This window comes from Heterodontus francisci, unplaced genomic scaffold (assembly GCF_036365525.1).
Source record: "Heterodontus francisci isolate sHetFra1 unplaced genomic scaffold, sHetFra1.hap1 HAP1_SCAFFOLD_198, whole genome shotgun sequence".
In the NCBI taxonomy this organism is placed as follows: domain Eukaryota; kingdom Metazoa; phylum Chordata; class Chondrichthyes; order Heterodontiformes; family Heterodontidae; genus Heterodontus; species Heterodontus francisci.
The window spans coordinates 815,360-831,256 of NW_027141550.1; positions in this window are offsets into that span (position 1 = coordinate 815,360).

A 15,897-nucleotide genomic window follows, 5' to 3' on the forward strand; every position below is an offset into this window, starting at 1 on the left:
TAACACAGACACGCACTTACACCATGTAACAAAGACATACACTGACACCAGGTAACAAAGACATACACTGACACCCAGTAACACAGACACACACGGACACCAAGTAACACAGACACACACTGACACACAGTAACACAGACAAACACTTACACCAAGTAACGAAGACATACACTGACACCAAGTGACAAAGACATACACTTACACCAAGTAACAAAGACATACACTGACACCAAGTAACAAAGACATACAATTAGAATTAGAACATTACAGCGCAGTACAGGCCCTTCGGCCCTCGATGTTGCGCCGACCTGTGAAACCACCTGACCTACACTATTCCATTTTCATTCATGTGTCTATCCAATGTCCACTTAAATGCCCTTAAATTTGGCCAATCTACTACTGCTGCAGGGAGGGCGTTCCACACCCTTACTACTCTCTGAGTAAAGAAACTACCTCTCACATCTTTCCTATATCTATCACCCCTCAACTTGAAGCTATGTCCACTCGTGTTTGCCATCACCATCGGAGGAAAAAGACGCTCACTATCCACCCTATCTAACCCTCTGATTATCTTATATGTCTCTATTAAGTCACCTCTCCTCCTCCTTCTCTCCAACGAAAACAACCTCAAGTCCCTCAGCCTTTCCTCGTAAGGCCTTCCCTCCATACCAGGCAACATCCTAGTAAATCTCCTCTGCACCCTTTCCATAGCTTCCACATCCTTCCTATAATGCGGTGACCAGAACTGCACGCAGTACTCCAGGTGCGGCCGCACCAGAGCTTTGTACAGCTGCAGCATGACCTCGTGGCTCCGAAACTTGATCCCCCTACTAATAAAAGGTAACACACCATATGCCTTCTTCACAGCCCTATTAACCTGGTTAGCAACCTTCAGGGATTTATGCACCTGGACTCCAAGATCTCTCTGTTCATCTACGCTACCAATAATCTTCCCATTAGCCCAGTACTCTGCATTCCTGTTACTCCTTCCAAAGTGAATCACCTCACACTTTTCCGCATTAAACTCCATTTGCCATCTCTCAGCCCAGCTCTGCAGCCTATCTATGTTTCTCTGTACCCGACAATATCCTTCGGCACTATCCACAACTCCACCGACCTTAGTGTCATCTGCAAATTTACTAACCCACCCTTCTACACACTCTTCCAGGTCATTTTTAAAAATGACAAACAGCAGTGGCCCCAAAACAGATCCTTGCGGTACACCACTAGTAACTAAACTCCAGGATGAACATTTGCCATCAACCACCACCCTCTGTCTTCTTTCAGCTAGCCAATTTCTGATCCAAAGCTCTAAATCGCCTTCAACCGCATACTTTCGTATTTTCTGCAATAGCCTACCGTGGGGAACCTTATCAAACGCCTTACTGAAATCCATATACACCACATCCACTGCTTTACCCTCATCCACCTGTTTGGTCACCTTCTCGAAAAACTCAATAAGGTTTGTGAGGCACGACCTACCCGTCACAAAACCGTGCTGACTATCTCTAATGTACTTATTCTTTTCAAGATGATTATAAATCCTGTCTCTTATAACCTTTTCCAACATTTTACCCACAACCGAAGTAAGGCTCACAGGTCTATAATTACCAGGGCTGTCTCTACTCCCGTTCTTGAACAAGGGGACAACATTTGCAATCCTCCAGTCTTCCGGCACTATTCCTGTCGACAATGACGACATAAAGATCAAGGACAAAGGCTCTACAATCTCCTCCCTAGCTTCCCAGAGAATCCTAGGATAAATCCCATCTGGACCAGGGGACTTATCTATTTTCACACTTTCCAAAATTGCTAACACCTCCTCCTTGTGAACCTCAATCCCATCTAGCCTCGTAGCCTGAATCTCAGTATTCTCAACAACATTTTCTTTCTCTACTGTAAATACTGACGCAAAATATTCATTTAACACTTCCCCTATCTCCTCTGATTCCACACACAACTTCCCACTACTATCCTTAATTGGCCGTAATCTAACTCTAGTCATTCTTTTATTCCTGATATACCTATAGAAAGCCTTAGGGGTTTCCCTGATCCGAGCCACCAATGACTTCTCGTGTCCTCTCCTTGCTCTTCTTATCTCTCCCTTTAGATCCTTCCTGGCTAGCTTGTAGCTCTCAAGCGCCCTAACTGAGCCTTCACGTCTCGTCCTAACATAAGCCTTCTTCTTCCTCTTGACAAGCGCTTCAACTTCTTTAGTAAACCACGGCTCCCTCGCACGACAACTTCCTCCCTGCCTCACAGGTACATACTTATCAAGGACACGCAGTAGCTGTTCCTTGAATAAGCTCCACATTTCGATTGTTCCCATCCCCTGCAGTTTCCTTCCCCATCCTACGCATCCTAAATCTTGCCTAATCGCATCATAATTTCCTTTCCCCCAGTTATAATTCTTGCCCTGCGGTATATACCTGTCCCTGCCCATCGCTAAGGTCAACCTAACCGAATTGTGATCACTATCACCAAAGTGCTCACCTCCATCTAAATCTAACACCTGGCCGGGTTCATTTCCCAGTACCAAATCCAATGTGGCATCGCCCCTGGTTGGCCTGTCTACATACTGTGTCAGAAAACCCTCCTGCACACACTGGACAACAACTGACCCATCTAAAGTACTCGAACTATTGTATTTCCAGTCGATATTTGGAAAGTTAAAGTCCCCCATAACAACTACCCTGTTACTCTCGCCCCTGTCGAGAATCATCTTCGCTATCCTTTCCTCTACATCTCTGAAACTATTCGGAGGTCTATAAAAGACTCCCAACAGGGTAACCTCACCTCTCCTGTTTCTAACCTCAGCCCATACTACCTCAGTAGATGAATCCTCAAACGTCCTTTCTGTCGCTGTAATACTCTCCTTGATTAACAATGCCACATACCTCCCCCCCACTCTTTTACCATCTTCTCTGTTCTTACTGAAACATCTAAATCCTGGAATCTGCAACATCCATTCCTGCCCCTGCTCTACCCATGTCTCCGAAATGGCCACTACATCGAGATCCCAGGTACCAACCCATGCTGCAAGCTCACCCACCTTATTCCGGATGCTCCTGGCGTTGAAATAGGCACACTTTAAACCAGGTTCTTGCTTGCCAGTGCCCTCTTGCGTCCTTGTAACCATATCCCTGACCTCACTACTCTCAACATCCTGTACACTGGCACTACAATTTAGGTTCCCATTCCCCTGCTGAATTAGTTTAAACCCCCAAGAAGAGCACTAGCAAACCTCCCCCCCCAGGATATTGGTACCCCTCTGGTTCAGGTGAAGACCATCCTGTTTGTAGAGGTCCCACCTACCCCAGAACGAGCTCCAATTATCCAGGAAACCAAAACCCTCCGTCCTGCACCATCCCTGCAGCCACGTGTTCAACTCATCTCTCTCCCTATTCCTCGCTTCGCTATCACGTGGCACGGGCAACAACCCAGAGATAACAACTCTGTTTGTTCTCGCTCTAAGCTTCCACCCTAGCTCCCGAAATTTCTGTCTTAAATCCCCATCTCTCTTCCTACCTATGTCCTTTGTGCCTATGTGGACCACGACTTGGGGCTGCTCCCCCTCCCCATTAAGGATCCCAAAAACACGATCCGAGACATCACGAACCCTGGCACCTGGGAGGCAACATACCAACCGTGAGTCTCTCTCGTTCCCACAGAACCTCCTATCTGTTCCCCTAACTATGGAGTCCCCAATGACTAATGTTCTGCTCCTCTTCCCCCTTCCCTTCTGAGCAACAGGGACAGACTCTGTGCCAGATATCTGTACCCCATTGCTTACCCCTGGTAAGTCGTCCCCCGCAACAGTATCCAAAACGGTATACCTGTTTTTGAGGGAAACGGCCACAGGGGATCCCTGCACTGCCTGCTGGTTCCCTCTCCTTCCCCTGACGGTAACCCATCTACCTACTTCTTTTACCTGAACTGTGACTACCTCCCCATAACTCCTCTCAATAACCTCCTCCGCCACCCGAATGATCTGAAGTTCATCCAGCTCCAGCTCCAGTTCCCGAACGCGGTTCTCGAGGAGCTGGAGTTGGGTGCACTTCCCACAGATGTAGTCAGCAGGGACACTCTTGGCGACCCTTACCTCCCACATTCTGCAGGAGGAACATACAACTGCCTTAACCTCCATTCCCACTATTCCAAATTCCCAACAAATCTACTGATAAAACAAAAAAAAAAATCAAAACTTGTTAGGTTAGCAATCCAACAGACAGAATTTCCTAAATAAAAAGCTTACCTTATCAACACACCAGAGTCCTTTTTTTTTGGTTAGAGGAGGAGGGTGGGGTGGGGGGGGGGGGCACATTGGCGCAGTGGTTAGCACCGCAGCCTCACAGCTCCAGGGACCCGGGTTCGATTCTGGGAACTGCCTGTGCGGATTTGCAATTTCTCCCTGTGTCTGCGTGGGTTTCCTCCGGGTGCTCCGGTTTCCTCCCACATGCCAAAGACTTGCAGGTTGATAGGTTAATTGGTCATCATAAATTGCCCCTAGTATAGGTAGGTGATAGGGGAATATATAGGGATAGGTGGGGATGTGATAGGAATACGGGATTAGTGTAGGATTAGTATAAATGGGTGGTTAATGGTCGGCACAGACTCGGTGGGCCGAAGGGCCTGTTTAAGTGCTGCATCTCTAAATTAAACTAAATACTGACACCTAGTGTCACTGACACCCAGTAACACAAACAAACACACAGTGACAACCAGTAACACAGAGAAACACTGATACACAGCAACAAAGACATACACTGACACCAAGTAACACAGACACACACTGACACCCAGTAACAAAGACATACACTGATACCAAGTCACAAAGACATACACTGATACCCAGTAACACAGCCACACACTTACACCAAGTAACAAAGACATAAACTGACACCAAGTAACAAAGACACACACTTACACCAAGTAACACAGACATACACTGACACCAAGTAACAAAGACATACACTGATACCCAGTAACACAGGCACACACTTAGACCAAGTAACAAAGACATACACTGACACCAAGTCACAAAGACAGACACTGACACCCAGTAACAAAGACACACACTTACACCAAGTAACACAGACATACACTGACACCAAGTAACAAAGACATACACTGACACGAAGTAACACGGACACACACTGACACCCAGTAACAAAGACAGACACTGATACCAAGTCACAAAGACATACACTGATACCCAGTAACACAGACACACACTTACACCAAGTAACAAAGACATACACTGACACCAAGTAACACAGACACACTCTGACACCCAGTAACAAAGACATACACTGATACCAAGTCACAAAGATATACACTGATACCCAGTAACACAAACAAACACACACTGACACCCAGTAACAGAGAGAAACACTGATATGCAATAACAATGACATTCACTGACAACAAGTAACACAGACACACACTGACACCCAGTAACAAAGACATACACTGATACCAAGTCACAAAGACATACACTGATACCCAGTAACACAAACAAACACTCACTGACACCCAGTAACACAGAGAAACACTGATACACAGTAACAATGACATACACGGACACCAAGTAACACAGACACACACTGACACCCAGTAAAAAAGCCATAGACTGACATCAAGTCACAAAGACAGACACTGATACCAAGTCACAAAGACATACACTGACACCCAGTAACACAGACACACACTGACACCAAGTAACAAAGACATACACTGACACCAAGTAACAAAGACATACACTGACACCAAGTAACAAAGACAGACAATTACACCAAGTAACAAAGACATACACTTACACCAAGTATTTTGACATAAACTGACACCAAGTAACAAAGACATACACTGATACCCAGTAACACAGACACACACGTACACCAAGTAACAAAGACATACACTGACACCAAGTCACAAAGACACACACTGACACCCAGTAACAAAGTCATATACTGACACCAAGTCACAAAGACATACACTGATACCGAGTAACACAGACACACACTTACACCAAGTAACAAAGACATACATTGAAACCAAGTAAAAAAGACATGCACTGATACCCAGTAACACAGAAACACACTTACACCAAGTAACAAAGACAAACACTGCTGCACAGTAACACAGACACACACTTACACCAAGTAACAAAGACATACACTGACACCCGGTAACAAAGACATACACTGACACCAAGTAAAAAAGACATGCACTGATACCCAGTAACACAGACACACACTTACACCAAGTAACAAAGACATACACTGATACCGAGTAACACAGACACACACTTACACCAAGTAACACAGACATACACTGAAACCAAGTAAAAAAGACATGCAATGATACCCAGTAACACAGACACACACTTACACCAAGTAACAAAGACAGACACTGCTACCCAGTAACACAGACATACACTGACACCAAGTCACAAAGACACACACTGACACCCAGTAACAAAGACACACACTTACACCAAGTAACACAGACATACACTGACACCAAGTAACAAAGACATACAATGCCACGAAGTAACACAGACACACAGTGACACCCATTAACAAAGACAGACACTGATACCAAGTCACAAAGACATACACTGATACCCAGTAACACAGACACACACTTACACCAAGCAACAAAGACATACACTGACACCAAGTAACACAGACACACTCTGACACCCAGTAACAAAGACATACACTGATACCAAGTCACAAAGACATACGCTGATACCCAGTAACACAAACAAACACACACTGACACCCTGTAACAGAGAGAAACACTGATATGCAGTAACAATGACATACACTGACAACAAGTAACACAGACACACACTGACACCCAGTAACAAAGACATACACTGATACCAAGTCACAAAGACATACACTGATACCCAGTAACACAAACAAACACTCACTGACACCCAGTAACACAGAGAAACACTGATACACAGTAACAATGACATACACTGACACCAAGTAACACAGACACACACTGACACCCAGTAAAAAAGCCATACACTGACACCAAGTCACAAAGACAGACACTGATACCAAGTCACAAAGACATACACTGACAACAAGTAACAAAGACATACACTGACACCAAGTAACAAAGACAGACAATTACACCAAGTAACAAAGACATACACTTACACCAAGTATTTTGACATAAACTGACACCAAGTAACAAAGACATACACTGATACCCAGTAACACAGACACACACGTACACCAAGTAACAAAGACATACACTGACACCAAGTCACAAAGACACACACTGACACCCAGTAACAAAGTCGTACTCTGACACAAAGTCACAAAGACATACACTGATACCGAGTAACACAGACACACACTTACACCAAGTAACACAGACATACACTGAAACCAAGTAAAAAAGACATGCACTGATACCCAGTGACACAGACACACACTTACACCAAGTAACAAAGACAGACACTGCTACCCAGTAACACAGACACACACTTACACCAAGTAACAAAGACATACACTGACACCCGGTAACAAAGACATACACTGACACCCAGTAACACAGACACACACGGACACCAAGCAACAAAGACACACACTTACACCAAGAAACACAGACACACACTGACACCCAGTAACACAAACAAACACACTGACACCAAGTAACACAGACATACACTGACACCAAGTAACAAAGACATACACTGACACCCAGTAACACAGATACACACTGGGCGGCACCCTGGCGCAGTGGTTAGCACTGCAGCCTCACAGCTCCAGGGACGCTGGTTCTATTCTGGGTACTGCCTGTGCGGAGTTTGCAAGTTCTCCCTGTGTCTGCGTGGGTTTCCTCCGGGTGCTCCGGTTTCCTCCCACATGCCAAAGACTTGCAGGTTGATAGGTTAATTGGCCATCATAAATTGCCCCTAGTTTAGGTAGGTGGTAGGGGAATATATACGGATCGGTGGGGATGTGATAGGAATGCGGGATTAGTGTAGGATTAGTATAAATTGGTGGTTGATGGTCGGCACAGACTCGGTTAGCCGAAGGGACTGTTTAAGTGCTGTATGTCTAAACTAAACTAAATACTGACACCTCGTGTCACTGACACCCAGTAACACAAACAAACACACACTGACACCCAGTCACAAAGAGATACACTGACACCAAGTAACACAGACACACACTGACACCCAGTAACAAAGACATACACTGATACCAAGTCACAAAGACATACACTGATACCCAGTAACACAAACAAACACTCACTGACACCCAGTAACACAGAGAAACACTGATACACAGTAACAATGACATACACTGACACCAAGTAACACAGACACACACTGGCACCCAGTAAAAAAGACATACACTGACACCAAGTCACAAAGACAGACACTGATACCAAGTCACAAAGACATACACTGATACCCAGTAACACAGACACATACTGACACCAAGTAACAAAGACATACACTGACACCAAGTAACAAAGACATACACTGAAACCAACTAACAAAGACAGACAATTACACCAAGTAACAAAGACATACAATTACACCAAGTATTTTGACATACACTGACACCAAGTAACAAAGACATTCACTGACACCAAGTAACAAAGACACACACTTACACCAAGTAACAAAGACAGACAATTACACCAAGTAACAAAGACATACACTTACACCAAGTACTTTGACATACACTGACACCAAGTAACAAAGACATACACTGATACCCAGTAACACAGACACACACTTACACCAAGTAACAAAGACATACACTGACACCAAGTCACAAAGACACACACTGCCACCCAGTAACAAAGACATACAATGACACCAAGTCACAAAGACATACACTGATACCCAGTAACACAGACACACACTTACACCAAGCAACACAGACATACACTGACACCCAGTAACACAGACACACACTTACACCAAGTAACAAAGACATACACTGAAACCCAGTAACAAAGACATACACTGATACCCAGTAACACAGACACACACTGACACCAAGTAACAAAGACATACACTGACACCAAGTAACAAAGACACACACTTGCACCAAGTAACAAAGACAGACAATTACACCAAGTAACAAAGACATACACTTACACCAAGTATTTTGACATACACTGACACCAAGCAACAAAGACATACACTGATACCCAGTAACACAGACACACACTTACACCAAGTAACAAAGACATACACTTACACCAAGTCACAAAGACACACACTGACACCCAGTAACAAAGACATACAATGACACCAAGTCACAAAGACATACACTGATACCCAGTATCACAGACACACACTTACACCAAGTAACACAAACATACACTGACACCCAGTAACACAGATACACATTTACACCAAGTAACAAAGACATACACTAACACCCAGTAACAAAGACATACAATGACACCAAGTCACAAAGACACACACTGACACCCAGTAACAAAGACATACAATGACACCAAGTCACAAAGACATACACTGATACCCAGTAACACAGACACAGACTTTCACCAAGTAACACAGACATGCACTGACGCCCAGTAACACAGAGACACACTTACACCAAGTAACAAAGTCATACACTGACACCCAGTAACAAAGACATACACTGATACCCAGTAACACATGCACACACTGACACCAAGTAACAAAGACAGACAATTACACCAAGTAACAAAGACATTCACTTACACCAAGTATTTTGACATACACTGACACCAAGTAACAAAGACATCCACTGATACCCAGTAACACAGACACACACTTACACCAAGTAACAAAGACATACACTGACACCAAGTCACAAAGACACACACTGACACCCAGTAACAAAGACATACAATGACACAAAGTCACAAAGACATACACTGATACCCAGTAACACAGACACACAATTACACCAAGTAACACAGACATACACTGACACCCAGTAACACAGACACACACTTACATTAAGTAACAAAGACATACACTGACACCCAGTAACAAAGACATACACTTACACCAAGTATTTTGACATACACTGACACCAAGTAACAAAGACATAAACTGATACCCAGTAACATAGACACACACTTACACCAAGTAACAAAGACATACACTGACACCAAGTCACAAAGACACACACTGATACCCAGTAACACAGGTACACACTGGGTGGGGGGCACATTGGCGCAGTGGTTAGCAACGCAGTCCCACAGCTCCAGGGACCCGGGTTCGATTCTGGGTACTGCCTGTGCGGAGTTTGCAAGTTCTCCTGTGTCGGCTTGGGTTTCCTCCGGGTGCTCCGGTTTCCTCCCATATGCCAAAGACTTGCAGGTTTATCGTTGAACTGGCCATCATAAATTGCCCCTAATATCGGTAGGTGGTAGGAAAATATATAGGGATAGGTGGGGATGTGATAGAAATATGGGATTAATGTAGGAGTAGTATAAATGAGTGGTAGATGGTCGGCACAGACTCGGTGAGCCGAAGGGCCTGTTTAAGTGCTGTATCTCTAAACTAAACTAAATACTGACACCTAGTGTCACTGAAACCCAGTAACACAAACAAACACACACTGACACCCAGTCACACAGAGAAACACTGATACACTGACACCAAGTAACACAGACACACACTGACACCCAGTAACACAGAGAAACACTGATACACAGTAACAGTGACATACACTGACACCAAGTAACACAGACACACACTGGCACCCAGTAAAAAAGACATACACTGACACCAAGTCACAAAGACAGACACTGATACCAAGTCACAAAGACATACACTGATACCCAGTAACACAGACACACACTGACAGCAAATAACAAAGACATACACTGACACCAAGTAACAAAGACATACACTGAAACCAACGAACAAAGACAGACAATTACACCAAGTTACAAAGACATACAATTACACCAAGTATTTTGACATACACTGACACCAAGTAACAAAGACACACACTGACACCAAGTAACACAGACATACACTGACACCAAGTAACAAAGACATGCACTGATACCCAGTAACACAGACACACACTTACAGCAAGTAACAAAGACATACACTGACACCCAGTAACAAAGAAACACACTTACACCAAGTAACACAGACACACACTGACACCCAGTAACACAAACAAACACACTGACACCAAGTAACAAAGACACACACTGATTCCCAGTAACGCAGGCACACACTGGTGGGGGGTGGGGGCACATTGCCGCAGTGGTTAGCACCGCAGTCTCACAGCTCCAGGGACCCGGGTTCGATTCTGGGTACTGCCTGTGCGGAGTTTGCAAGTTCTCCTGTGTCTGCGTGGGTTTCCTTCGGGTGCTCCGGTCTCCTCCCAAATGCCAAAGACTTGCAGGTTGATAGGTTAATGGGCCATCATAAATTGCCCGTAGTATAGGTAGGTGGTAGGGAAATCTTTAGGGACAGGTGGGGATGTGATAGGAATACGGGATTAGTGTCGGATTAGTATAAATGGGTGGTTGATGGTCGGCACAGACTCGGTGAGCCGAAGGGCCTGTTTAATTGCTGTATCTCTAAACTAAACTAAATACTGACACCTAGTGTCACTGACACCCATTAACACAAACAAACACACACTGACACCCAGTCACACAGAGAAACACTGATACACTGACACACAGACACACACTGACACCCAGTAACAAAGACATACACTGATACCAATTCACAAAGTCATACACTGATACCCAGTAACACAAACAAACACTCACTGACACCCAGTAACACAGAGAAACTCTGATACACAGGAACAATGTCATACACTGACACCAAGTAACACAGACAGACACTGGCACCCAGTAAAAAAGACATACACTGACACCAAGTCACAAAGACAGACACTGATACAAAGTCACAAAGACATACACTGATACCCAGTAACACAGACACAGACTGACACCAAGTAACAAAGACATACACTGACACCAAGTAACAAAGACATACACTGACACCAACTAACAAAGACAGACAATTACACCAAGTAACAAAGACATACAATTACACCAAGTATTTTGACATACACTGACACCAAGTCACAAAGACATGCACTGATACCCATTAACACAGACACACACTTACATCAAGTAACAAAGACAGACACTGCTACCCAGTAACACAGACACACACGGACACCAAGTAACAAAGACACACACTTACACCAAGTAACACAGACACACACTGACACCCAGTAACACAAACAAACACACACTGACACCCAGTAGAATTAGAATTAGAACATTACAGCGCAGTACAGGCCCTTTTGCCCTCGATGTTGCGCCGACCTGTGAAACCATCTGACCTACACTATTCCATTTTCTTCCATGTGTCTATCCAATGTCCACTTAAATGCCCTTAAAGTTGGCGAATCTACTACTGCTGCAGGCAGGGCGTTCCACGCCCTTACTACTCTCTGAGTAAAGAAACTATCTCTCACATCTGTTCTATATCTATCACCCCTCAACTTGAACCTATGTCCCCTCGTGTTTGCCATCACCATCCGAGGAAAAAGACGCTCACTATCCACCCTATCTAACCCACTGATTATCTTATATGTCTCTATTAAGTCACCTCTCCTCCTCCTTCTCTCCAACGAAAACAACCTCAAGTCCCTCAGCCTTTCCTCGCATGACCTTCCCTCCATACCAGGCAACATCCTAGTAAATCTCCTCTGCACCCTTTCCATAGCTTCCACATCCTTCCTATAATGTGGTGACCAGAACTGCACGCAATACTCCAGGTGCGGTCTCACCAGAGTTTTGTACAGCTGCAGCATGACCTCTTGGCTCCGAAACTCGATCCCCCTACTAATAAATGCTAACACACCATATGCCTTCTTAACAGCCCTATTAACCTGGTTAGCAACCTTCAGGGATTTATGCACCTGGACACCAAGATCTCTCTGTTCATCTACACTACCAAGAATCTTCCCATTTGCCCAGTACTCTGCATTCCTGTTACTCCTTCCAAAGTGAATCACCTCACACTTTTCCGCATTAAACTCCATTTGCCAACTCTCAGCCCAGTTCTGCAGCCTATCTATGTCTCTCTGTACCCTACAACATCCTTCGGCACTGTCCACAACTCCACCGACCTTAGTGTCATCTGCAAATTTACTAACCCACCCTTCTACACCCTCTTCCAGGACATTTATAAAATGACAAACAGCAGTGGCCCCAAAACAGATCCTTGCGGTACACCACTAGTAACTAAACTCCAGGATGAACATTTGCCATCAACCACCACCCTCTGTCTTCTTTCAGCTAGCCAATTTCTGATCCAAAGCTCTAAATCGCCTTCAACCCCATACTTCCGTATTTTCTGCAATAGCCTACCGTGGGGAACCTTATCAAACGCCTTACTGAAATTCATATTCACCACATCCACTGCTTTACCCTCATCCACCTGTTTGGTCACCTTCTCGAAAAACTCAATAAGGTTTGTGAGGCACGATCTACCCGTCACAAAACCGCCCTGACTATCTCTAATCTACTTATTCTTTTCAAGATGATTATAAATCCTGTCTCTTATAAACTTTTCCAACATTTTACCCACAACCGAAGTAAGGCTCACAGGTCTATAATTACCAGGGCTGTCTCTACTCCCCTTCTTGAACAAGGGGACAACATCTGCAATCCTCCAGTCTTCCGGCACTATTCCTTTCGACAATGACGACATAAAGATCAAGGACAAAGGCTCTGCAATCTCCTCCCTAGCTTCCCAGAGAATCCTAGGATAAATCCCATCTGGCCCAGGGGGCTTATCTCTTTTCACACTTTCCAAAATTGCTAACAGATCCTCCTTGTGAGCCTCAATCCCATCTAGCCTCGTAGCCTGAATCGAAGTATTCTCAACAACATTTTCTTTCTCTACTGTAAATACTGACGCAAAATATTCATTTAACACTTCCCCTATCTCCTCTGATTCCACACACAACTTCCCACGACTATCCTTGATTGGCCCTAATCTAACTCTAGTCATTCTTTTATTCCTGATATATGTATATCACAGAGAAACATTGATGCACAGTAACAAAGACATACACTGACACCAAGTAACACAGACACAAACTGACACCCAGTAAAAAAGACATACACTGACACCAAGTCACAAAGACATACACTGACACCAAGTCAAAAAGACATACACTGATGCCCAGTAAGACAGACACATTCTGACACCAAGTAACAAAGACATACACTGACACCAAGTAACAAAGACATACACTTACACCACGTAACAAAGACACACACTTACACCAAGTAGCACAGACATACACTGACACCAAGTAGCACAGACATACACTGACACCAAGTAACAAAGACAGACAATTACACCAAGTAACAAAGACATACACTTACTCCAGTTATTATGACATACACTGACACCAAGTAACAAAGACATACACTGATACCCAGTAACATAGAGACACAGTTACACCAAGTAACAAAGACACACACTGACACCAAGTCACAAAGACACACACTGACACCCAGTAACAAAGACATACACTGACACCAAGTCACAAAGACATACACTGATACCCAGTAACACAGACACACACACACCAAGGAACACAGACATACACTGACACCAAGTAACAAAGACATGCACTGATACCCAGTAACACAGACACACACTTACACCAAGCAACAAAGACAGACACTGCTACCCAGTAACACAGACACACACGGACACTAAGTAACAAAGACACACACTTCCACCAAGTAACACAGACACACACTAACACCCAGTAACACAAACAAACACACTGACACCAAGTAACACAGACATACACTGATACCCAGTAACACAGGCACACACTGGGTGGGGGGGGGGGGGCACATTGGCGCAGTGGTTAGCACAGTAGCCTCACAGCTCCAGGGACCCAGGTTCTATTCTGGGTACTGCCTGTGCGGAGTTTGCAAGTTCTCCCTGTCTCTGCGTGGGTTTCCTCCGGGTGCTTCGGTTTCCTCCCACATGCCAAAGACTTGCAGGTTGATAGGTTAATTGGCCATCATAAATTGCCCCAAGTATAGGTAGGTGGTAGGGGAATATATAGGGATAGGTGGGGATGTGATAGGAATACGGGATTAGTGTAGGATTAGTATAAATGGGTGGTTAATGGTCGGCACAGACTCGGTGGGCCGAAGGGTCTGTTTAAGTGCTGTATCTCTAAACTAAACTAAATACTGACACCTAGTGTCACAGACACCCAGTTACACAAACAAACACACAGTGACACCCAGTAACACAGAGAAACACTGATACACAGTAACACAGACATACACTGACACCAAGTAACACAGACACACACTGACACTCAGTAACAAAGACGTACACTGATACCATGTCACAAAGACATACACTGATACCCAGTAACACAGCCACACACATACACCAAGTAACAAAGACATAAACTGACACCAAGTAACAAAGACACACACTTACACCAAGTAACACAGACATACACTGACACCAAGTAACAAAGACATACACTGATACCCAGTAACACAAACAAACACTTACACCAAGTAACAAAGACATACACTGACACCAAGTCACAAAGACACACACTGACACCCAGTAACAAAGACATACACTGACACCAAGTCAAAAAGACATACACTGATACCCAGTAACACAGACACACACTTACACCAAGTAACACAGACATACACTGACACCAACTAACAAAGACATACACTAATACCCAGTAACACAGACACACACTTACACCAAGTAACAAAGACATACACTGATACCCATTAACACAGACACACACTTACACCAAGTAACAAAGACATACACTGACACCCAGT